General features: G+C 33.4%; 1 long non-coding RNA gene across 2 annotated transcripts in view; it reads left to right on the top strand.

Annotated features, from left to right (window-relative positions):
* The window catches only part of LOC144367162 (uncharacterized), a 79,615-nt gene that overhangs the window by 28,093 nt on the left and 24,513 nt on the right, over window positions 1-27,009 (top strand). Inside the window, exons 2-4 of one of the 2 annotated variants that reach the window (XR_013426461.1) lie at window positions 6,389-6,544; window positions 8,787-8,833; window positions 12,838-17,564. This is a non-coding gene — a long non-coding RNA (uncharacterized LOC144367162). Of the gene's footprint in view, window positions 1-6,388; window positions 6,545-8,786; window positions 8,834-12,837; window positions 17,565-27,009 lie in introns of those variants that run through there. The other variant, XR_013426460.1, reaches the window with a different exon arrangement.

The following is a 27,009-nucleotide window of genomic DNA, read 5'->3' as shown; positions in this document are numbered from 1 at the left end:
TTCTTTTATTCTTTCTTTTTCTTTTATTGTGGTACAAATAAAAGGGTTGAATCCAGGGCCTCATGCATGCTAATCAAATACCTTATTACTGAGCTATGCCCCCAGTCCCTTTTGACCTAAATATTGGTCCAAGTCCATTGCCATGTATAATACTACTGAAATTCTTATCTCTACAATATTTTTGCTTTCAGATCTCATTTTCAGGAAATGAAATTGTAGTTCTTTCTTAGAAAAGCAAGATGACTTATTGACTCTGTGGCAATTATGCACAGAATTCATTGTTGTTTTCTTAATAAATACACCAAATTTCCCCCTATTGGTTTCATCTAAAGACTAGCACATTGTGCTTTGATGGAGCCATAGGAAGGGAAAGTGTTCTTTTCTGCCAGGCACTGGATGATTCTATGACCCTAACCTATCTGACCTTGGTGGCTCTGCGTTTATTCTACTGGACAATGCAACTCATATCACCTATAAAATCTTTATGACAAATCATCTCCAAAGACAACTTTAAATATCTTGAAGAAAGTTTACAATATACTACTTCTTCCTATGAAAATGCTTCTTTTCTCAGTGATCTGTTTTCCCATTAAATTTATAGTTAACAGTTAAAAGTTTATAGCTTATACTTAAGAGTTTTCCAAGAAGAATTTTACCTATAATTTTAGGAAAAATATTCCATGTTTTCAAAGCATCAACTTGAGAAATCACATAAATCTAATGACAAATCTGGTGACTTTTACTTTTCTTTTAGTGGAAATCTAAGAGAAAACAATTATGTTGAAATTTCTTGTAATTTAGAATTCATTAACATGCTTAAAATATTTCTCATAATAACTGCTGTACTGATAATAATCAATACAGCATATATTGCTGATTCTAGACTTTAAAAATCCAAATAAAGTGTACTTTAGATTTAAATTTTTGCTTTTTTTTTAAAGTTTTTACAGTTCAGCAAATTATTTACTTTTATTTGCAATTAACAAAGCTCCACTCTGATAGTTTTTCCAATTCAACTGTTCACTTAAATTCAAAATATTCATCTGGTTGCATTCAATTTCCACAATAAATGCAAGGTATGGAATATAATGTGTGTCACAGTAACTTCTTTTCATTCATCTATACATAAAATATTAAATAATTGCTATTTATTTGTAATTGGGCCCAGTAAATTCTGACTATAACCTCCCTGTCTTAAATTTGTAGCCACTGAAGATTTGGTTAATAATGAATGAATGAATGAATGAATACATAAACAAATAAATAAATTTGGTTTTCAATTCATATGTCAGTTATGTGGATATATATTGCACATGGTCACATAGGTCACTTTCAATTCTCATCTTCTAGTGTTAAGGTATGATTTACTGAGAACCTACCAAAATAAGTGCATAATTCCAGCTATATAACTCATTTAAGTTTGTTTTTATAGTGTTAGTATAGTCAAAAAGCATTCCTTAATTTACAGTGCAACACATCATAAAACAAAAGTTTTTCCTTAATTTTTTCATCATTCAATTCATTCTCTTACTCATCCTAACCAACCAGAAATAAAAATATGTAAAAGCTTAATTTTACACTTAACACTTCTTGGCTAATCACCTTTAACATGTAAATTTTTTTAAAAAAGGTCAAACAGTTCATTGCTTAACATTAACTGTAAACTGAGCACTGATTCTATTTTTAAAAATTCAAAAAGTTAGATTGAGCCCAGTCTTTCTAAAATACAGAGATACTACATATCACCTCATTCTGCTGCTTTTGAGGTCAGTACTGAGATGGACACTCTATACTTGATACGTTAGAAGATGAAGATATATTAGATCCAGGGGAATCTTCATCCACAGATTAAACCTGTGGGTCCATTTGCCCAGTGATGTGTCTAATTAATGACTGCCTCATTCTGTTTCCCTCAGAACTCACAAATACACACTCACCTCCAAAAAGCAACAACAAAACACAAAAACTCTTACATCAAAATTTTCCTGCTAGGTGTTCACTTTTCCCAAAGTGTGCCTGGAAAATGGATTTTAAAAATTTTCATAATATATTTAAAAAGTATTCTCTTTCTTCATTTTTGCTTGTTTGAAAATCAATATTCTAGCAAACAATGATTTCACATATATAAGTAGCCTGATATCACTTGTAAATACGAATGAAGGGTGGGAAAAATTATTGCTCTCTGTAAGTATGTGTTTAAATGGACAGAGAATATAAAATTACTAATCTTTTATTCTGGAGTTTTATGTGAGTACCTCCTGCATAAGTACATTCGAAATAACTCTGATGGCACAACTGTACAATGCTTCATTGTTTCTTTTCCATGTTTCTGTATATATGTCACTGTTTCGATTTCATTTGTCAGCATAAGTCTGTTTACCCAGCTTCCTGTTATTAATTATGGGAAACAGGTTTTCTTGAAATATACGAGAGACTCTTTCAACTCTTGGCTAGACACTTCAAGGCAAGATATTGATGATTCCTTTAATGTTTGTACAAAGCAGGAAACTGAGTGAACATACATTGTTTCTTTACATAGCTTACAACTTCTTATCTCTCACAGAAAAAAAAAAAAGAGAAAGGCATAAATATAAAAACCAAATCACAGCAGTTTCTCTCCTGGTTTCTAGACACTGAGATAACAAAGTTGGATACTTTGTTCATCTGCTGCGATTAATGAACAGATCACAGTGTGAATTCTGACCTCTAATAGCCCACAGAAATAAGTTGCAAAGATCAACTCTATTAAGTACTAAAAGACAATAAGGTGCATTCTAATTTAAATCTATCCATAGAAAGACAAAAATGCTGACCTGATTATTGGTGTTTTACAGAGCCTTTCTTATAGAAACATCTGGTCAGTTCATCTAGCTTGCTTTCTCTATGTCTTTGAAATAGGAGCAAATATACTTGCATGCATTAAAATCATAAAGAAGTCAAAACATCTGGAAGTTTAAGGAGAAAAGCAAAACAGTTATGGGGGAAATCCAGATTTTAAAATGCAGATGTTTAATTGGGCTGTCAGTTTTGTTACAAGGAAATAAGAGCAGAAATAACCAGAAGCCACTGGTGGAAAATTAAAATAGTTTCAATGAGCCCTTGCCAAGCTAAAAGCAATGAAATCCATAACACAATATGGACAGGGGCTTTCTAAACCGAGATCTGAGAATGTTACCATGTGCAGTTTTGTAAATCAGCCATTTCAAAAAAAAAAAAAAATCTTTTTCATTAAAGCACAATAAAAGTTTTTCAGACTCTCCCTTCTCTCTTTGGTCATTAACATGGGGCAGTTATTCCCGGTTTGGCTTTCATCAATGACAAGCTCCCCCCACCACCTTCCTTACCCTCTTTCTTAGACCCTCTAATAGTGCAGAGTAGCCAGAAATTACAGATGCAAGAAAGCTGACAAATGACTACCAGGCCCCTCCCCCAGTGCCTCGACAGTCAGAGCCCCTGCCAGAACACGCCTGAAAGCCGCGCGCCTAGAGACAAAGACACAAAGATTCCATTTTCTCAGTGAAAATAGATTTCATGTGTAGAACACTAGTGAGAAAAATTGAAAGCTGACACATATGTGCAATTTCAGAGAGGCAGGGCTGAATATTTCAAGAAGATTGAAATTACATTTGATTGCATCAAAGCCTAACAAATGTTGTTTAACCTAAAAGTCTTTTCAGTCTGTAAAAAAAGACATTCAGTGGCAAGATATTTTATTTTATTTTATTTTATTTGAAAGCACGTGGTTGAAAAGGAAAAAGAATCTTGAGCTCAGTAGAGGGAAGCTGATTACATACTACTGTTACATAAAGCATTAACACTGGCTCACATCATGGGGTCTAGAAAATAAGAAAGAAAGTTGTTTCTGTTTTTTTTTTTTTTTTAACCTATTGAATCAAAGGGTTCAGAAAGATAATATTAAATCCTTATGAGTATGTTTCCTATAAAAAGAATCCCCTCCCAGCTGCCCCAGGGTATCATTACTGGAGAGGCAGAGAGTGGTTTATTAGACATGCAAACCTTGGCATCTGAGACTTGCCAAGCATGCAAGTTTCAGCTTGTGTGCCCAGGGCCTTGGCTGCCACAGTCCCTTCTTCTGGCATCTAGCAGTCAGGGCCGTCTGGTTGGCCGCCCACCGGTACCAGGCAGTGGGTAGGTGCAGAGGCTAGGACTGGGAGACAAAGAAAGATCAGCTACTGAGGAAGGTCAGCCTTGGCTGCCTGCATGCCCACCGACCCACTGGAGAGCTTTGTGCTCTAATAGATGGGCTTGATCCTTGCACAAAACTTGGCTTTATCTTTTAGAAAGTCATTAACAGGTTAAAATATAATTGATGGTAGCTGTCAGGGTTAATAGACCAAGAAATTACACCAGGGACATTTTAATTAAAAAAACAAAGTTTGTAACAAAGTTTTTTTAAGAAATCAAGAACACTTTTTTTTTTTTTTTACTTTCCTCCCCTCTTCCAAGTTCCTGAGATCCTTAAATATCTTTAGCCAACATGAACATTAGAGAGGAAAAGAGAGAGACAGAGACAGAGGTGACAAATTACTCCAGAATCAATAAGAGATATCTTGGAAGATACTAAGGATTATTATGACCAATAAACTAATGCTTTATTCCCATGATGCTCATGTCAGAATATATTCTAGCTATCATTTCCAGTCTAAGGAGGATGCTATAGAGCAATTAAATGAAATATTTATAATATTAACTAATGAAATTGATATTAAAATTGTAATATTAATTAATTTAATATAATATTAACTAATGAAATTGGTATTAAAATGCTCCAAGCATTTATTCATTTGCTTATCAAAAGAGAACAATACCAGTTTGGTGGTTTGGCAGCCTACGTTTTTAATGCTGTTCGGCTCTGCTGGAGTCTTAGTGAGTCTCTGATCCTCAGTTTCTTTATGTGTAACACAAAGAATTTTGCCAGTTGTAAGAAATTGTTTGGGGATCAATCTCTAAAATCAGCATTAACTCCAAAATGCTCACTGTAGAGTGAGAAGAAAGGGTGTAAATTTTTGCTGCCTTTCAAACATTAAAGTTGAATATGCAAAGCAGTTCCCTCTCATTAATATGGATAAGAAGTCCCTGTTGAATTCAGTAACATAAATCAGTCCAAAGCTATGTTGTCACCACCAAACGGACCAGTTGCTTGGTGTATTTGTTGATTTTTCAGGATGTTTGAACATTCTGTAACATTAAATCTGATACTCTGTGATTAAAAATTTCTTAAAGAATAGCTGACGTATTTACTTATACGTATTAAACTCTTCTTCCCGTTAGCCATTTGACGACTAAGGGGATGTGCACAGAATAGCTAGAGAGTGAACAAGAGTGACAAGGAACTCAGCCAGAACACAGCTTCTCTACTGTTGAGCCCACATTGCCACGCCCTCTGCCTCAGCCTCCAAAGAGGAGTCTTGCCCAGGAAGATGTGAAGTTGTCCAGTGGCTTCTTTGCAGTTTCAGGGTCATTCACGCCTCTTTAGTTGTGCCTCCTCAGCAGACTTGGGAGCCTCGCTCCAGGTGCCAGTAATCACAGAATTTCCTGGGAAGAAACCATGCTGCACTGTGAAATATAGTCAAGAAAATATGGACAGTCTTTTTAAATGAAAGAATAGAAATACATTCCTGAAGACAGAATATATAATAACTAGCTGAAGAAAACCACCAACTATGCATTCTAAACAATGTTTCTTATGGTCTTCTTCTTTTTTTTTCCTTTTTACAATATATCAGGATTCTCTAATTCAACGTTGAAAAGAAAAGCAACACATTAGCTTGCCTTCATTTTGCCTGATTGAAAGGAGAAAAAAATACATTGCTTAATCCTAGTCAATATTTCCTTATTTCAATATTTAAAAATTCAATTATTATTATGAAGAATGATATAAAGATAACATAATAGTAATAGATAAGTTAGTTTCTTTTAATTAGATGATAAAAACAAGACTAATATATTTAAGATGTTTGAGAATAAAATATAGATTTTGTTAATAATTGAGCTAATATCATTTAGTATTTTATTTTATTTTATTTACCTATGGGAAATGCTTTCAAAGCAAAAGTAAAATTAATCCTTTTACTTAATTAGCATGCTTTAGGTATCCAAAATTATTGACTTATTTTTTCAGGGATCTCTAGTTGTTATTTCATGTGGTTCATTTATGGAATAAAACACACACACACACAAACAATGATTTCTGTGGCCAAATCAATAGCCCTATATAAAAAGAAAGATTTAGGATGCTAAATGTTGGCTGATTCTTATGGATTGTTAGATTGGAAAACATCCTTACAAAAGGATAAAACTCGATTTTAACTAATTTGCTTAACTTGGGCTGAGTGATACATAATCCTTTTGTTGTTCTTTTGCATAGGCATCTTAAAATGACCAACAAATTTAAGAACAGAACCGAAGGCAGTTTGATCTACATCTCCCATGACAGTTCCACAGAGACTGAAGAAACGTGAATGTCTCCAAAGGAGAGTAGAGAGCTTCGTTAGTTGTACCCTAAAATTAGAATGTGATTAAGGTATGTCATTTCTCTGAGCTCAATGGAAATGCTTTGTTCTTTCCATGTTAGAGAATTTCTTCCTTTCTTCTCCAGCCTCTCCCCTTCTCTCTCCTCCCTTTCCCTCTCCCTCTCCCTCTCCCTCTCCCCCTCTCTCTCTCTCTCTCTCTCTCTCTCTTTCCCCCCTTCTCTCTCTCTCTCTCTCTCTCTCTCTCTCTCTCTCTCTCTCTCTCTCTCCCCCCTCCCTCTCCCTCTCTCTCTCTCTCTCTTTCCCCCCTTCTCTCTCTCTCTCTCTCCCCCCCTCCCTCTCTCTCTCTCTCTCTCTCTCTCTTTCCCCCCTTCTCTTTCTCTCTCTCTCTCCCCCCCTCTCTCTTCCCCCTTCTCTCTCTCTCTCTCTCTCTCTCTCTCTCTCTCTCTCTCTCTCTCTCTCCTTCTCTCTCTCTTCCTTTTCCTCCTCTCATTAGCAGATGTCTTTTATAATTGTTGCTGTTCACTCTCCTTTCATCAAATGTGTGCCACATCACTTAGGCAAACCAGCAGCCAGGGCACCTAAACACACATTAGAGGGGAATGGCATCCATGAGACGCTTCGACTGTCTCATCAGGGCAGTTATAATAAGCATCTTGGTGCCACTGAATGCACTGCTGTATTCAAATAATAGCTTTCATCTTCACTCTTTTTTAAATATAAAAGTAAACCTTGAAGCCCTTTGAAGGACCTCACCAAACAACATACATATGAAAATAGATCACTAAGGCTTTGAAAAACATTCTTATGTAAAATCTGTAAAGCATCTTAGCATTTTTTTTTCCAAGAAAGACCTTCAGGTAAATGATAGCTTTTAATAAGACACATGACAATCTCAATTATGAGAATCGTTACTGTGTGCCCTGTGTGCCATTTCATGTTCCCAAAGGACTTTTTTTTTTCCTCAAGCATTTCCAGGGCTGTCTACTGTTTTCTGTGTAAAGCATGCTTAAGGGACTGTCCCCCTGAAGCTACACTCATTTAAAGAAAATTTTTAAAAAGACACACACACAAAAAAGAGAAAAAACCAAACCAAACCAAAACAAAACAAAACCTTTGACAAGTGGTCAGACAGACTGGAACTACAGGATTATAGGTAAGAAGGATAAAATGAAGGGTTGAAAGCTGTAATTTCTATTTCTGTGGTGGTAACTGAATCAGCTGTTGGAGTCAGCCAATTAAAGAGATGGCCACTTGAGCTGAGCATCTAAAAGGGGACCCTTCTGAGTCTAGCAGGAAATCAGACCTCGGGCTCTGAAGATGTCTCTCTCTGTTCGCGATTCCTCACTGGATCCCATTCCCAGTTAATTTTTATCCCTCCCTTCTCTGTGGGTCCCTCTTTCTATTCGATGATTAGCCCTGTCTTTAACAGTTCCATGTTTTACTTTTCTTTCATTTCCTTTAAACAAAGGAGCATGCGTACATGTGCAAAATAGTAGTGGCTTGGCTCCTGCCTATTCTTCCATGTTGGATGACTCTAGAAAACAAAGAACGTGTTTTAAAAGGGAACACTGTGACACTGTGTTTCAAAGGACCTCCTCAATCCAGTGGGGGCTTATTTACTTTGAACATGCTATGCTTGAGGATTTTAGAAAAATCCACTGACCAGGAATGATTTTAAAGAGGATGTGTGCACATAGAGGTGTCAGGCAACCACATTTGTAGATGGAATCATTTCTAGCCTAAATTTAATAGTAACACAATGTCACTGTTAAACAAAATGATAAATTATAAATGTCTTCTCTAGCTTGCATACTCACTATATTAGCCTTGTTCTTATATGTTCATTGGAATTAACAGAATTATAGATCCAATAGGAAGCATACAAATTATATAATGCAGATCTCGTATTTTGGATGAAGAGAATGAAGTCCAGAAAATAATCTATTCTAAGTCACTCAGCTTGTTTACAAATGCTATGGACTTAATTATAGTTTTGCATATATTTAGAGAAAGACAATATTTTCTTGGAAAATATTTCTGAAAAATGTTTGAGGAGAAACCCAATCATCAAAACACACATACAGTGTAGTATAACATTCAATATGAATAAGAATATGTATTAAATTTCCTGAGGATGTTATTCATATAGAAAAACCTACTTCATTTGTTAATATGTGTTCTGACACTTGTAGATGTATGAAATACACCCAAATTCTGCACATAAATGAGTATCATATTTTGTATCAGTACTTATCTTCATTTATTTTTTTATATTCTGATTATTTATCATAGTTCTGTGTGTTTAACCAGAATAAAGAGATTACCCAGAAGAAAAGAAGGTAAGCTATTGTCAAAACTTCACAATGTGTTTCCCCCATTTTTAGTATTGAACTCTTAAAAAAAAAAAATATATATATATATATATATATATATATAGGGAAAAAGTCTCATTTTCTCATTTATGCATTTTCATAAGAATTGACAGAAGTGGGAATGGGGAGGATATGTATTGTAAATAAAATAAACAAAACAGCTGGATCTATATTTAGAAGCAATTAGCGGTATCTTATAGAAAATATGGTTTTCTCCTGATGATATGATAGACAATGTTTTTAATGCTGTATAAAATACTGATCAATATTAATGTTAATCAAAACTTTCAAAAATTTAACTACATCCCAAATAAACTTTCTAGTTTTCTATGAAAATCAAACAATTAAAAAACAAATATTCTCTTAGATTAATATTTGAAACATCACACAAAAATGTGTGTGGTGCTATTACTGGAAAGCAGCATTTCTGCAAATTAGACAAGAATGTCTTAGCACTAAAAAGTTTTCCACACGGTTCTGTACTTAACAGTGTGACTTAAGATGTATTTAAGAAATCATAACTTCTTAGTTCTAAGTATGTTTTGACGTACATGTTTAAAAATCCATCATCTCTTCAGTTAAAGATGAACATGTTTATGAAGTAGTAATCTTTAAGTGCTTCTCAGTTTTCACTCCTGATTCAGGGAATTTGTTCCAAAATATCAAGGTTGCATGTAATTGAAATAGAAATACTATAATTTTGAAAAACAATAATTAAACCAGGATTTTGCATCGGCTTGTAGTTTTTAATCTGTGCTTTAGGGTCCCTAAACTCAGCGTTCTCCAACATCTGCCTCATCTCCAAGACTGTAATAATTTAAATAATATCAAAATGTCTAATATTAGACATATAAAATATTACAGTAATGAATTTGAGCTTATAGAAAGTTGCATTCCCTTTAGCCTGAACTGTTCAAGGAAATCACAAATGAAGACAATTTTCTTTAATTTTCTTTCCTTTTCTACTTAAGTAGACTAATTTGTAACAATTGGGTTTGATGTTTGTTGTCTTAATGCTGTATGAAAAGATCCATGACTTATATCAGAATTTGTAGGCATGTGGTATTTATATTCTTAATAAAGATGTCCATGATCAAACATTGCATTGAAAATTGCTTCACACCAAATCACCATTCTGAAAATCTTAGGGACAAGAAGTGTAGCTGTGTATCACCTGCCTGTTCTGAATTCTACAGATATCTCTGAAAGATACAACTCAAGGAAAATTCAAATCTGATTATAAGAGTAAAAAAAAGCATCATTCTCTGTCTGCTATTTATTTAAAAATTTTAAAATGAATTACAAATGTAGAGCAACATTTACCTATTGTTAACTTTATGTAACAAAATTACACTAAAGTTTATAAGGCATCTTTAACCAAAAAAAAAAAAAAACTAGAAATAGCCTTTAGATAAAAGAAAACAACAACAACAAAAAAAATTGGAAAAAAGAAAGTTATATCGTAAACATGAGAAACTACTTCAGAGCTATTACAATTTTAAAGGGCATATTGAAAGATAATTTTATGATCAAAATATATTTAGTTAGAAAGTAGACTATGCTTTAGAGATGAAATATAAATAAGTCATATTAAAAGCAATGATTATACAGAGAAAGAAGCGACTGCTCTCTGTAAGATGTCATCTTATTTAAAGTAAACAACATGGAAGGACTTACTTGCTTTTCAGAAAAAGAAGTCAGTTGACAAATTTGGACATTCACAGGCAATGTACCACATAACTCACAACATCAGGACAGAAATGATAGATTATAAATGGGAATTCAATGCTGGCTATAATCATTAGCAATAGTTTTCAACATTGAAAAGGAAAGCGTTCTGGGGCTTGGGAATTCGAGTTGAAGTGGAGAATTTGAGTGTAAGGAAAAGGAATTTTATTCATATTTCAGGGTTAGACGTCTATGCTGGAAAGTTTTCATTTTCCAAGTGAATAAAAAGGAAATGACATAACTAAGGACAATTTATATTGACCAGAGAGTCTTTTTTTCTTCTCTAAAGTTTTTCGAAAGTGGCACTGTTGATATTTTGGACTAGAAAATTCTTTGGTGTGGGGAGATGTCCTGTACAATGGAGGATGTTTACCACCATCCTTGGACTCGACTCACTAGATGCCAGGAGCCACTCTCCTTCATGGCAATATCCAGATGTTCCCAAATGCCTTTGAGAGAACACAAGCTTCCCATGACTGACAACCACCTTGTCTAGGCATTTTTTTCTTTTATTTATATGTAAAAAGAGTTATGTTGGTTCTGTGTATTCACATTAATAGAAACTATATACACAGAACTTTTACATGCTAAGTTACGAACAGCTCTATAATGGAAACATTTCTTCAGGATATAAAAGTCATAAGATGTATAAAACTGGAATTTCAGTGGTGCATTCACAATTTGAATTGTTTGCTGGATAACATAATTTTAAGGGATCTCAAATGTAGAATTATACTTTTGTGCCTCATTTAAACATTTGGAATGTAAGCCTGGTAGGGTATATTGATGCAAAATGTTTACCTTTAACTGGACATGAAAAAAATTCATGTATATTATAGTTAAATACAGTAATGCATCTTCAGAGAAAATATTTTTACAGCAGAAAACAAAATAATAGTTCATTAGAATGATTCTACATGGAACTTGTTTTAGCAGAAAAGTGATCCTCATTGTGATTTTCCATAAAAGTTGGCTTTTTGTATTTATTAAAGCACAGTTTTCCTGGGAAGGAATGTGAAATATTGAGAGTAAAAGAAAAAATCTGAAGTGAAGCTTTGAGATGATTGAGATGGACTGTTAATCATGTAGTCAAACTATGAACTATCAACTATTTTTTTTTTTTTTAGCTTACAGGGAGATGTTAGAGAAACTATTAATTGTCATGCCTCTGTTTTGAGTGTAAGTGTGTGTGTGTGTGTGTGTGTGTGTGTGTGTGTGTGTGTGTGAATGTGTGATAATGATAATCCTATGGAAACCTCTGAGATAAATGACTAAAAGAGAAATAGCTAGGAAGTACAGAATCTTAAAACATTAGACCATATGAAAAACAGATAGTCTTGATCCATTGTTCTTGCAAAAATTGTGAAAATTGTTAAGCCAGGATGTTTTAGCTTGAGTTGACTTCAACAGAAGAGCACCCTGGAAAACTTAAGTATTTTATCAATTAATCAATATTTTGTTTCAGAATATTAATAACTGTCTAATGAGTGTGTGTGTGTCTTTCCCATTAAGCACATCATATAACTAAACTGATTTTTCTAAAGCTCCTCAGATTTACCTACTTTAAAGTCCTTTACTAGATGGCATGGGGACACTAAAATTCACATGTACTCCAATTTCTTCTTTATTATATTTCTAAGATTTGAAATCTTAATAAGTTCTCTGGATCTATGAATGGGAGATAATAGCTTTGTCTTTTATAGACCCAGTGTGCACACTAAGGATAGATATGGGCTCAAGCATTAATTCTGATATCACTAAACATACCACCACGAATCTGTTGTATGAATTTATGGAATTAAAACTTAGGACATTTTGTATCTCCAACCTGTAGTAACTATATCATAAAATAGTATTACGTTTATGGTTTAATTTGTCTTTCTTTATGAAGAGCTTAGGATAATGATGCTTTGTTTCTATATATTGCATTTTCAATTACCATGAATCTTTTCCTGGTAATAAATAGCATTACATACAATAAAAGTAGAGGAGCTTTGAGAACTTGTGTTGTTAGTGTATCTGAAATGTAATAAAACAGTTTTTATTTTGTAGTGAATAAGCTCACATTGAGAAAAAATTGCAATTTAATTTAACAAGGTGCTCTAAAACTATTTCTTTCAATTTTGTTACTGAAGCAATGTTTAGTTACCATAGATCTTTTAGGTCAGTTTCACAAATTTGAGTTGTATCCTGACTACTAGGATGATTTGGTAAAATACAGATGTTGGGTTTTGTGCCCACAGAATCTAATTCAGAAGATGAAGCCCTGGGATTCTGCATTTCTCACACATTCTCAGGTGATCCAGACCACAGAGAGCCACTTTTATGGAACTTAAAGTTCATGTGTAGCTTCTTAATTTGATTTTCTCTGTTATAAATGGCACAGACCATGCAGATGAAATAAATAAACAAATATATGAATTCAGTTTATTCACTTGTATTAGACTAAATCAGGTTTACCATGAGGACGAATGACTTCTGAGAAAGGTTGCTCTACTTTACTTTTTAAAATTTTAAACTTTAAATGTTTTTTTAATGGTACTGGGGATGGAACCCAAGGTTTCACACTTGATGGGAAAACACTTTACCACTGAGCTACATCCCTAGTCCCAAGAGGGGTTGTTTTCAATGAGGAATATTTCACATGCCTTTGAAAGACAGGAAACATTAAAAGAAAAACAAAACTGATAAACTTCTGACAGAGATTTGAATTAGTTGAAAAAATTATTGCCCACAACACAGTAAAAGTTTGCTTTCCTAAACTAACAGAACAACTTTTTATCAATAATTTGGACATATTTTTCTCAATTATGCTCATTTCACTACCCCAAAAGAATGAACTAGTCTCTTCTCAGTGTTCACTTCCTCCAAAGTATCCAATAGCTGTTGTCTTTATATATTCTATATCTTAAATAGAACAGCAAGGCCCTACTTATTAAAAATCTTTATTTCAATTTTGTCAAAATCTTACTAAAATTAAGATATCACTAAATGATAGGACCTCTAGTATATTGAATAAATTAACCAGGACTCATAAATGAAAACATTTTTAAAGACAGGCAGGGCCATTACCAATAGTCCTGGGGGCTGTACAACTTCAGGATGTGGCCTTGATTTGGACAATGAAATGTGTGGTGCTATGGAATTGTGCAGTCAGATGCTCCTGAGTCAGATGTTACAGGCCAGGCTTAACAAAACAGGTGTCAAGTTCTAATCCTAATTCAAAAATTACACAGAATGAAGGAGATATGGGGTAAAAATTGCACATATCAATTGCACCTATTTAGTTGACTGTTATTAACTCAGTGAGAGACAATAATATTAGGTGCTGCCCACAAAAGCCAGGAAAAGGTTAATGTTTAGTGGGACAGGCTGGTGGATTGGAGGAAGATGTGAAGTGCCTCTCTACAGGGGCAGAACAATCCAGAGTTGAATCATAATGCATGCCATCCTCAAATCTGCAAATTAGCAAGAAGGATCATTGAGTTCCCTATGTGTGCTCAGTTAATCTGCCTTGCTTTAGGTGAAACCAAAGCAATGATGATTCTACTAAGTTGCACTAAATATTAAGCTAATATCTACACTTAGTAAAATAACAATACAGGTCTTTAAACAGGAGAGATGAAATTGTCAAATTGAATTAATGTCAATAATCTCTGAACAATACATATTGCTTTTGATAGTGAAAAATGCTAAAATAATGTGCTCTTTAAAATTCCCATAAAGAAATATGACTCCTTGATTCTAGCTTCTGAATGACATCTTACTGAATTTTTTTTTAATAACTTGTCGTCTTTTCACCATATAACAAGGCAAGTTGGGAAAGAAATCATTCTTGGTTGTGTACCGGAAATTCATCAGACTGTCTCCTCTGTACAGTCACTAGTGTCCAAACACAAGCTGCTCATTGATTTATCCATGTCCAAACATTTTCTATTCTCTTAATGCACTGGTCAGTTGTTGTATTAGAACACTTAAAATTAAACTTTATTGTTGAGTTCTTGATCTTGCAAAACAAACTTTTGCCAACGCCTCTTCATACTTACAGATGTCTCCTAAGTCCACAAGATAGTTTGGAGAATACTTACTCTCCTTATTTCCTACACATTTTAATAAATCTGGCCTGTTATTTGCCACAAAAGCAAATGTACAAACTTGCATACTGTAGCGCGAAGACCTCCTGTTCACACTGTGCACAGCCAAAGTGCTGACATGAGTGCTTTATGGGCTGTATTCAATGGGCAGGGTAATCTGTGATAACAAAATTGTATCCCTTCCTTCCTGCAATTACCTCACTATCCTTACAGCCTTGACATCTGGGAACCCACTGCTAATGTGGCAGCTGTGGCTCCTGCCCCATAGCAGGAAGTTAAAGACACATTCCAAAGAGCCCTGATTGTTTGGACATTCTCTGGCAGCTCAAAAAGTTCGGATATTAGAGAGCACTACGTTATCTGGTACCATCCATGGTTTCGAACTACAAGCAATTTATCACACATCAATCTAAACTATTTACAGGTGATGGATGTTATCTTTCTCTGAATGACAAAACTACATTAGGATCATATTCCAAATTCATCTGTTTTAAATATGATACAAGTTAGAGAATTAAACCTCATTCTGCCCCTATTGAGAGTATACTGAATGTTTTAATTGAGGACTTCACTTTGCTGTTATTTTTCAAATGATCAAGATAGGAGGCAAGCTCCAATACAAATTGCCAGAAGAGAATGAATTTACTTAAGTTAGCAAGGAGGATCGTAGAGCTCTGTATCTGTGCTCAGTTAATAACAGAGAAATTTTAAGATACTTATAAATTTGCTAGAAATCCAGAGACCTCCAAAAGACATTTAGAATTCTTAAGTGTTGGGCAAACCCACGTGTATTTTGGCTTCACTACATGTCTGAATTTGTTTTGTGTTTTGGGTCTGATAAAATTTAAAAATTCTTTACTTAAATTGTTTGCATTCTTTAAAAATAACCAAAAAGAATGATTGCTGGATACATTTGCTGTTAATTAATCTTTGAAATGAGCTATAAATAATCATCATCTTGATTTTAAGAGCATTAGTGTTTTTTGTTCATAAAATTAAGAATGAATGGATTTTAGTAATAATCTACAATCACTTTATTAATCAACGTGATTGTCAGTGATCTTCTAGAAACTAAATTGTTTTGTTCCTGAACAGATTGAGGGTTGTTCTGATTCATAGCACTGCTGGGCATAAATAAAATCATATATGATTTGATTTGATTTAATTTACAAATTTTATCTTTTATTTATCTTTTTCACACTTTCCTACATTTCCTTCAAAATTTTCCCATATTCTCCTTTGCTTATTTTTATTTGTCACAATTTGCTGTTTAATGTATTATTTATTTATTTCTCTGAAAATTTTACATTCATGGTGATTAAATCTCAATCTCTTCTTCTCATAATTTAGCAGTCAAGTTGAAATGATTAAAAAAAGATTATACTTTTTATTTAGTGGCTATAATCTCCAATATCCTTTTCTCAGTAAAATTGTTTTCATATTGTATTTATAATACATTTTATGATCCTGATTTTGTGTATGTTTAAACATTCAGTTTTAGCCAACTGTTCCTATAATACCCAGAAGATGTATTCTCCTGACATTTTTTTTCCTTCATTTTATATTGACAGTTTAAATAACCATAAAATAAATATGTGTTTATATAGTACTTGGTTTGTTTACTTTCACTGCTCTAGAAAATCTTGCTAGGCAATCTGCCTGGGTCTGATACTGGTAACCATTAACAATCATGGGTTCCAGAAAGATGTTGATAAGAATTTTTAAAAGCCTTTTCAAAATCAGATACAAAATATACAATATATTCTCTGGGATTGTTTTTGTTGCCCTTCATACTGGCTTTTTTTTTTTAAATACTGTTGCCTTTCTAATCTTAACTGTAATTCACTTTTCATCAGCACACAATGAGTAAGAGCAAATTCTGTATCAATATTGGGTTGTTCCCGAGCATTCATAGACAGATAAATTATTTTCAGAATCAGTAAAGTAGGATTCCCTTTATATGATGGTCGTTTTGGCATTGTTGTTTTGCAATGACAGCGATGTCCTCTTCACTACTAAGCAATCCACTCACACAAAAGTGTCAGGGACACACCCTTTTGCAGTCAGAGCTTCCATTGTTGGGCCTGTGCACTGAGCGCTGGGGAAAATATCACGCCTGGGACTCTGTACTCCAGCATCTTATCATAGGCGACAGCTGGATAACAATAAACAGTAGGCAAAGACTTGTCAACAGAATCATCTCCATTTGCCCCACTTTGGGACAGAGAGCAAAAGAAGCCTCTGTTTCTGTTGAATACAAACCATTTTCAATATTTAGAAAAAAGCAAGAATAATGAAGAATTCAATTACAGGCTCTAGATAAGATTTTGTTTGCTTGTTGATGAGTGTTTTGCAGAAATGCCCAGTGAATTTGAATTGTTTTCCTTTGAGCATAAGTTGTGTCAGAAAGTATTCATGAAGCTTCTCTTTCCTTTGTTCTCTCACACTTTTTAAATCAAATCACTTTTAACTTTCCAAAGACATCTTGATTAGAAAGTTGACTTTTAGAATTTTGTTATACCATGATATTATAAAATGTATCAAGGCAAAGAGTAGGGGAGAAGAACAGATGATTTATGCAGGAGATATTGTGACCTGAAGCTATTCAAACCTGACTTAGCAAAGTTTATTACCAAGATATCCCCACCAGAAAATATAAATTTCAACAGAATGAAAATGTTACTTTTGATCATTAAACACATTCCTTCAATTATCTCAAGATTTTCACCTGGAAAAGAAGCTGGAAATCATTCTTATATATAATAATAGAATAGATAGATGTATTTTTAATAATTGGCTAAATCTTGGCAAAAAATATTCCTGACTCAGTATCTACTTTTTAAATAGAATATTGCTCATTTTATTTTTTAATATGAAAGATAATCACCATACAAATGAATAAGACCTAAAATAGAATAGATTCTGGAAACTATTATCAACATACTGCCATCTAAAAATAATGTTTTTGACATAAAGGCTCTTTATCTATAACTCTATTAAAGACTATGAGCAAATAATTCTTTCTTCCTCTTGTCTGATTTTCCAAAGAAATGCAATCTAATTAATCTATTATCAAAATGTCTAATATTGTACCACCCCCTTGACAATGCAGGATAGACTGAGATTCATCCTCAGTACTGAAAAACAAAATAGTGTGTACATTTTAAATTACAATTTAAAGCCAAAATTTTTGTTAAAATTTTACAGGTTTTTCAGTAGAGACTTGATCTGGAGAGCTATTGTTGTGATTTATGCAAATGTAGCACATATTCTATTATAGATTATTAGCTATGGAGTTTCCTCACAGAGGTCAAACATTAAAGTTTTGCTTAGTCTTATGAGCAAAATATCTGATTATTGTTTCAAAAGAAAAATAAAGGAGAGAAGAAAAAAAATTCAATGTTCTTAATTCCTAACATTCAAATGCATTGAGCTGCCAATATCAGGACATTTGAGTCCACTCACTTTAAACCCAGATGCAAGTATTCTGGGCACATTGTTGTGAGCACTGCATAATCGTGATGTAACCTAAAATAACAAAGGCAGAAAGCTCAGCTCTTCTTGATAAAACATGCTTTACTTTTTATGTGGTGTTAACACAATGACTTAGATGGAAAACGAAATCTGTCTTAGTTTAAGACAGAAGCACAAAGATGTTTCCCTTCTGGACAACAGAACTCATCGTCACAAGATCAAAGGAACAATTTTATCTGCATTGTGACTACAGACCAAAAGATTTCAGTGTTCCTGTCTCCATGCTAGAGCCTATGTGTCTTTAATGGCATTTAAATTATAGCCCTCTGTAGCCATGCAGTCAAAACACCACGTCATCTGATGGGGCACCGTATTACAATCTGTCAGTATGGCTCATTTAAAAACTCTTCTATACTATATTGGCCCTCATTTTTCTCTTTTGCTAGGGAAAAAAATGAGCAAATTGTCTTTTATACTAGGTTTATGAGTTGACCTAATCAAGATGGACAAAAGGGCCACTGATTTATATTATTTTAACATAAATGATTTATAGATTTTTTTCCTTCCTTTTTTTCTGCTGTGCATTGACTCCAAATTTTTGTTTGCTTTTAAAGATTTTCTATTTTATGTCTCACATGGCACATAGTGTATTATAGACACACATTACATTAAAATCAAGAATGTGTGTCCATCAGAGAATCATAGGTAAATTTTTTTTCCTCAAAACAGTTTTTTTTAATGTTAAACCAGTTTATAATAGGATGACTATTATATATAAAGTGAAGGAACTGCCTTCTGCATTCTGGTATAGCACACAATGCAGATGGTATATTTCAAATGTCAGCAGAGAAACAAGTTTTAATTTGAATATGTACTTTTAACATAATGTTTATTAAAGAGACAACAATAAAAACTCTGCAAATTAACATTTCACTCAGAGTATTCCTGCATATATAAGAAAGTTACATTTTTTACAAAACAATGAGCTTTTTCTTATCAAAGACTGATAAAAGCAGGAATACATAATCATTCAGACCTTCATGTTGTCCAATATTATGTATATTGATAAGTAGCTATAGATATTTAAAGTGCAAAATTCATTTTCTTTCCAGGAGCATATGTTAAATTAGTAACTGGTAAATAATTTTGCTCCCATGCTTCAATATATAACATGGATTTTGTGCATTTTCAAAAGTCAATTTGAATAATTCTTTAAAATAATCAACTTTTTAAAATCACAAATTCATTTTGAGATTCAGGTGCAGTATGTTTTTTGAAGATCAGTGATTTTTAACATACCTATGGAATTTTTTTTTAATTAAGGTAATACTATCTTAGACAAGCTTTAACTGAATTTATACCATAATATATGTTTCTGTTTTTGGCAAAAGCCAAACATTGCAAATAAATTGATTCTCAAATTTCCAAACTGTTTTAACCAACTTTAGTCTTATTATCTTTGTTTAGAAAAATCACATCTCTATACTAATGCAGAATAGAATTAAGGGGACTTTGAGCACATAGCAGGCTTGAGGAGTAAAGCCTTGTTCTCAACCTGAAAATGTCACAGGTCTGTTGACATGATTGACTTACCTGGGGAGCCAGGTGAGGAACACAGAAGATATTAATTGAAAGCAGGGAAAATTTGACGTATCACTTTCTCATTGAATTAGGATTTGGATGTCTCTGCATTTAGTTGACATTTGACAAATTATCATGACAAGTATTTTATTGTCAGAATATGAGGCAGCTAAATAAATCCATGCAATGCAATATTTTAACTAAAACATATATTTTCCTTTTATTGAAAGTAAAGGGAAAGGGATAATAGTCATTTTCAGGGGCAAAAATAGAGTAGGAGGAAAATTTTTACACATATGGAAAACACTAGATGTTAGATCTTCACTTTCTTCTGTCCCACCATCCTAAGATGTATTCTAGAAATTACATCAGGGAGTCTATTATTTGATAAATGCAAATAAATGTATGCAATATAATGAACACTTGTAAATCTACTAACCAATTTGAGAACTAGAGCAGCAGACTATATTTGATCAAGCAACTTCTGTACTCTCTTCTTCAGAAATTACTATTTTCAAACCTTTCATATATAGTTGTGCAGAGTGTGCAATGTACAAATTTAAAATGATGTCTACCCTTACAGCCAGGCTTGATAGGAATGATGCTCCTTGAAATGTACCTACATCACCTACAGAGATCTTTGCCATGGCTCTGCTATCTTCCTGAGTTTGGGGATTGTCTTTTCATATGTATGATAGTATTGTTTGTTTTGAGTTTTTGTTTTTTTTACTGCTAAATAGTGTTTGTAAATATTCTCTTTTGTTTATTCATCCTCTTCTTTGAGTTGTAGTGTAACTACTCTTAAATGTGTCTCTTGCTACAGGAGGGCAAGAAATCCTCTAAGGTATATGCCAGATTAAGATTTCTGATATGTAAGGTTTGTGGATAGAGTAGGGAAATAGGTGAAAAGTAAAACTTAAAAACTCTTGTAAATGGATATTAAGAAGAGTATAAGGCCTAAAATGGTTTTAGTCCTTTCAGTATTTAAACAAGTTCTACTTGTGCATAAGTATCAATTCTATTTATTGGTAGCTCCTTGAATTGTTTTATAAAAGACCTTGCCTTGTTAAACCAGTTGATCATTTTATCTAAACCCATTATCAAGAAGAGAAAGCAAAGGCTGATATTAGTTTGGTTATCTTAATATTCATTAAAATATATTTATACCTAATAGTAGAAATTAAAATCAAAAGATTAAGCCAAATCAAAAGTGGTCAATTTCAAAGTGGCTGTCTCACATCCCTTTCAATTTATTTTTGGAAATACCAAATAGGAACACACACACACACACACACACACACACACACAAATGAAGAATATGATCATAATCCTAAGTCTAAAGAAGCAGAGAAATTTACAGAAAATTATTAAAGATTTTTATCATGGTAAAATATACATAATATAAAATTTAGCCTTTCAACCATTTAAAATGTACAATTCATAGGCATTAAGTATTATTGTGCAACTGTCACCACTGTCCACTCTAGAACTTTCTCATAATCCGAAACTGAAACTCTACACCCACTGGATGCGCAGCGCCTCCCATTCCCCTGCCTCAACACCTCCACCATCCTACTTCCTGTGTATCTACAAATTCCACTCCTCTAGTTATCTTATATAGGTGGTATCATACAGTATTTCTTTTTGCAAATGGTTTCTTTTAAGTAGAAAAATATCTTCCAGTTCCATTCATGTTGTAGCTGAATACCTTTCTTTTTTAAAACCAAATGAAAATGAGTTGCATGTATATACCACATTATGTTTATCCATTCATCCCTCCATGAACGGAGAGCCAGGGGTTGGGTCTACTCTTAGGCTATTATGAGTGATGTGGCTAAGAACATGAGTGTACAAATAACTTTCTTAGTCCCACTTCCACTGGGCATGTGCCACCTCAGGGGTTAAACCCTAAGAATACATTTATTAGATTGGTAGAAAGAAGGATGGAGAAAATGTACTCTCTCTCCACATATGTGTGTGTTCATATATATGTGTTCAAATATATATATATATATATATATATATATATATATTTCTTTTACAACATTCTTCTGTTACTTGAATGTATTTATTTCTTCAATGAGTGAAATTTAATATTGATATAGTATCCATGTTGTTTGACTTTAGCTTCAATAATATAAAATTAAGATCTTTAACTATTGGTATGAAGCTGCTAATTTGAAGAGCTTGTTTTGAAGATACAATTATTCTCCATCATACTCTGGTTTCTCTTCAGAGAGTATAAATCTTTTGCCTTTTACAATTATTCTTCATTAATAATGGCTTACATATGCATGACTTAGTTATCTGAAAAATGATGTATTCTACTTTGTTAGTAATTGTGAGTACTCACAATGTGATATTTCCTTGATAGACAAGTCTACAGCTAAAGATGTACACAGTTGGTCAGGAAGCCTGGGTCAACTCTTTCTTTCCCATTTTATAAGAGAGTAGATTGAGATTTTCAGAGGTTAAGTGTTATAAAATCCTTCAGTTAAAAAGCAGCAAAGTCAAAGTTCAAACTCAGGTCTTCCTGGTATCAAACCCATTTAATCATTAGTTTCTGACCTTCCTCAGCTAACCTGATCCTTACCTAAACACCATGAAGTAGACTGAAGGGCTGTTACCTGCTTGTTTTCTCCTTGAGGAGTGAATCTCTGAAAGGTTAAATTATTTATTTTCCATAGTGGATAAGTTGTATAACAAACATTGAGGTCTTTGTTTATACTTTTCCCTATAACTTATGCAACTTATGACTCTCATTGGTTTTGGAAAAGCTAATATGCCATATTTTTCTCAGATGCTTAAGTCAAAGCTAGGCACATTAAATGAATATTAAAAAGATTAGAACAAGCATATAATTTGCCTTGTACCATACGTCTCTTATCAAGAGAATAAGCCTCACAATTTAGATTTGTTGAATTTGAGAATAGTTCTTTAATATCTGGAACTTAATATCATTGCTTTTAAGAATTATTGAAAGAAATTTCCTTAAGCATAGTCATAACATTAATGCTTTTGCAGTATTAAAAAAAATTTTAAATCTTAGGTAAAATTCCTACTAGTCTGGATCTGATATGGTAAGAACTGTACAGAGGTTTTAAATCTGGATCCCGCAGAGGTTGCCACCTAAGATCATCTTTGTGAGTAGCTCTACATAATAGCATGCTTTGGTATCTTCCAAAGTGCTGGTTATCTATCCATGTGAAAGTTCAGTAATTATCACAGAACTGTTTTTAATTTAACTGCTTTTGAATTTTAGTGAATAGAAATGTCATTTGTGCATTAACACACAGAGAGAAATCCCCCAAAGGTAACTACTCATTATCCTTTGGATTAATCCAGTTTCATGTCAAAGAACTGGACTATCATTTTCACACCCTCATATGCAAATGAACAATCACTAATGTAATGAATGTGCCTTTCTCTTTATAGGATCTAAAAATTTCTACCCGTAGTCGCTTCATCAAAATATCCTTATTCCTTTCATTGTGATCTCCTTCCAAAGAGAAGAGGGGAAAGGCACTGTAAATTCTAAATAATTTAAGTAATAATTAATAATTCATGTAATACATAATTCACGAAATATGTACAAAGATCTTTTTTAAAAAATCCAGGGCTATACCTTCCTAGAGTTCTACTAAGAAAATAGATATTGCATCCTCTTTATTACAAGAGTGTTTTCACCCCTGCAACTGCTAGTTTCAGTTCCACCTAGAGAGATCGATATACTGCCCCCTGCAGGAATACCTGTGTTAAAACAAACCATCAAGAAGGCTCACAGAGTCCCTGCCTCCTGGAACATGAATTAGCTTTGTTTTTATGCAATTGATTTCATTTCATCCACATTTTGATTTCATTAGAATAGAACAGAACAGAGCTTAATGGTTACTTAAGGCTCAAATAACGGACAAGCTATATTGTTGGTAAAAGGTAGTTGATAATAGTGTTAAAGTATTTTCAGATGCAAGCAAAATAGAGTTAAACTAAAAACATCTGTGTCCATAGTTTGGATATGAACATTAATTTAAAAAATACAAACTATGTAAAATATTAGTATACCAGTTTCATTTCCAAAAGAGGATGGCTGTTTTTACTTTTTTCTCATTTTAATGAAAATATTTGTTTCTCTTATGATGGATCAATTAATTGCATAGTTTTTACTTTTACTAAGTAGAACTAGTTATTTCTCAGACATTAACTTTGCTGAAAAGTCTGCCATTGACCTCTGATAGAATCATATGTTTTGGAAGATCTACATTCTGACCATCAGGAAACATTTCTCTAATCAAATTGTTTTAACATTCGTGAAATGGCCCTTCTTTTATAGTAATACCCTTCTAACTTTCAAATATTTACTGTACATAGGTACACAAAAAGTGAGACATAGAGGGTTAAAAACAAGCAATTTAATTTTTTGTAAGATATATTTCATACATTATTTTTTGAATAATATAACCCAAGGGTAGATTACAAATAAAAGTAGACTTTAGTTTGAAAGAAAATATGTATGTAGTCAATTAGAAAGGAAAAGAGAAAGGAAAAAACACTGTAAGGCAATAATGAGAGATTCCATGGTTGTCATTGCTCATGAAATATGAAGGCCCCTTGGGAAGGAAAAAATGAAGCTTATAATTGACCTATCAGTTCACTTCTAAAAAATTCACTGCTTAGCCTTAGGCAATGATATTATTTAAAATATATATAAATATGTGTTCTGAAACTATAGATGCATGATATACATGTGCATGTGTAGTATACATAAAAAACCATCAGTGCAATAATTTCTTAAGTCTTTAGAAATAATCATAATATACAATAAATTTCATTTTTGACTACAGTATATTGATAGCATCATGGTTATTTCTAGAATTGGGTCACTTTATGGTGGTAACTTGGTTTGACTTAATTAAATTAGATTTCAACTTTACTACATTTATTGATTTAGTATGAATAAACATAAAATGTTGACTTTGAAACTAGCTGCAATTTTCTGACACAAAATCCAAACATAGCTGTACTTTTTTTTGCATCTGCATTATACTTTTTTTTCTGTTTCACAGATATGTTCAGAAAAGAATTTTTACTAAATTTTTACTGCATTTTACATATAATTACTAGAAACCATATGTTAATTTTTTTGTGTGATCCATATTGTATATGTATCAATGTGCTATTGACCGTGTGAATCATATACAAAATCTCGGTGGGGGAAAACAATCTTTAGTTAGAAATGAAGATCACACTTGGGTTATCCCACGTGTCAGTCAACCAGAAATGCAATAGTGTGCCATGGCCAGTGAATCACGTCTCTAAAAGAAGATTTGGGGATTTGCACGCAGGAGGTTGCTGCAAAGCATAAATAAGAATGGGAAACAGGAAGAAGAGGGGGAGTAGGAGGGGAAAGTAAGTGTGTACGTGGGATATCTCTATAAACAGCTTTTATTGTTCCTTAATGTCTTGACCACTGAACCAACCACTTAAAGAACCCCTACAATTCTTTTCTGCAACCGGCGTGCTCATGACCATCTGGCTTCCTGAAAATTCTAAAATAAACCATTTTAGGAATTGTTCTTTTAACTCTTATACCATATCCACTGTCAGGTAGTTTTGAGAGTCAGTTTCTGTGGGTGTTTAATGCCATCTTCCACTCTGTGATAAGCCACGTGAGAGCAGGGACCATATGCTTTGCCGTGTACAATGTCCCTGTACAGGATCAAAGTAGAAGGCAGGAAGGAAGGTCTTCCAATGTTATTTTTACATCTCTGTAATTTATTACAATAACTTTTTTAAAACCAGGTCTGTTTCTTCTCCACCATACATTGTAAACATTCATGTCAAAGAAAGCATCTTAGAATAAGAAACTGATTAATGTTGACTGTAGTTTGTCCTGTAGATATATCGCTGACCATAAGAAATACATGTAGAGTAGGGTCTAAACTCTTTACCTTGCATTGCAAACACTTTGTATTTTGATCCTCCAAAACAGCAACTTCAAACATCCTCCTCTCCTCTCTATTCACTGTGTTATCCAGTAGTGTCTCTCTGATATGTAATCACTATTCCCTAACACATGAATCCCTAAGCCCAGTTGCCTTTTTTTAATAACCCACTCTTCTTGGACTGCCTTGGGATGCCTCTGTCTGTTTCTCTTCATAGATAATTTGTATTCATCTCTTTAGTGGGTAAAAATTGTTTTGAGATTGTTCAAATTTGTTCAAAAATAAGAATTGTTCAATTTTCCAGAGTAATTTTCAGGGAGTTAATATTTTGAGAAATATTTGCAGCAGTCATCTATGTGAACGTTCCCAAAACATTAAAAAAAAATCTAGAGATCCTCCATCTCAACAGTTTTATTTTGCAGCTAAAGAAATAGAGGCACAGAGAAAAAGATACTGCCCAAAGTCATAGAATCCTAAACAATCGGGCCAAGACTAACCATTCATCTGTTGCCAATCTTATACTATAGTGGTCCATCCACCTTTGACTCAGAGAATTCTGTATTTAACCATTGGAAATATGTTGACCTTTCTGAGCCCATATTTAAAATTCAGGATAAAATTAGGTAATCCAGAATAGTTCCTATCCCCACCCCTCTGTTTGTTTTTGTTTTTTTTAAATAATCATTGGATTCCCAGTTCAGCTATTATTTCTATACACCATGTGTTCCTACTTCCAAAGAGAGCTGGGAGCTCCTACACAGCTGAAGATTTTGGCTAGAAGAGACTGTGGTGTTACATTGTAGGGGGTTCAAATTCTGGGTCCACCACTAACAACCCGGTTATTTTGAACAAGTTGTGTGCTGTGACTGCTGTGCATGTTTCTTATTTAATACCTTTGCTCATATTTATGCAGAGATTTCTGTCCTGGATTATGGGAATCACACAAATAAATATCCATGCTCTAATGAGGTTCTGTTCTAGGGCACAGATAATCAGCAGAAAAACTAAGGATACCAGCCCTGTCCTGCCTAACTCTTGGTGTGAGCTCTCTCTTCTTCCTGGAATTTTCTTCCTAGAGTCTAAAGGGTTAACTCCCTCCCATCCTTCAAATTCTTATTAAAATGTCAGCTTCACCAGCTATTTCAACCCCACCCTCTGTGCACTTCATATTGCCTTTCCTGCTCCAATTTGTGAACCTTTAGTCCTTGTGAAAGTCTAACATACCTTATCTTTTATGTTTTATCTTTCTCACTAAAATGTAAACTGCATGAAGGAAGATGCATTACTCTCTTTTGTTCTCGACTGTATCCCAAGATCATAAAAC

Source organism: Ictidomys tridecemlineatus, chromosome 10 (assembly GCF_052094955.1).
Source record: "Ictidomys tridecemlineatus isolate mIctTri1 chromosome 10, mIctTri1.hap1, whole genome shotgun sequence".
Classification (NCBI taxonomy): Eukaryota; Metazoa; Chordata; class Mammalia; order Rodentia; family Sciuridae; genus Ictidomys; species Ictidomys tridecemlineatus.
Note: the sequence above shows the minus strand (reverse complement) of the source record. Positions and strands in the feature narration are given on the sequence as shown.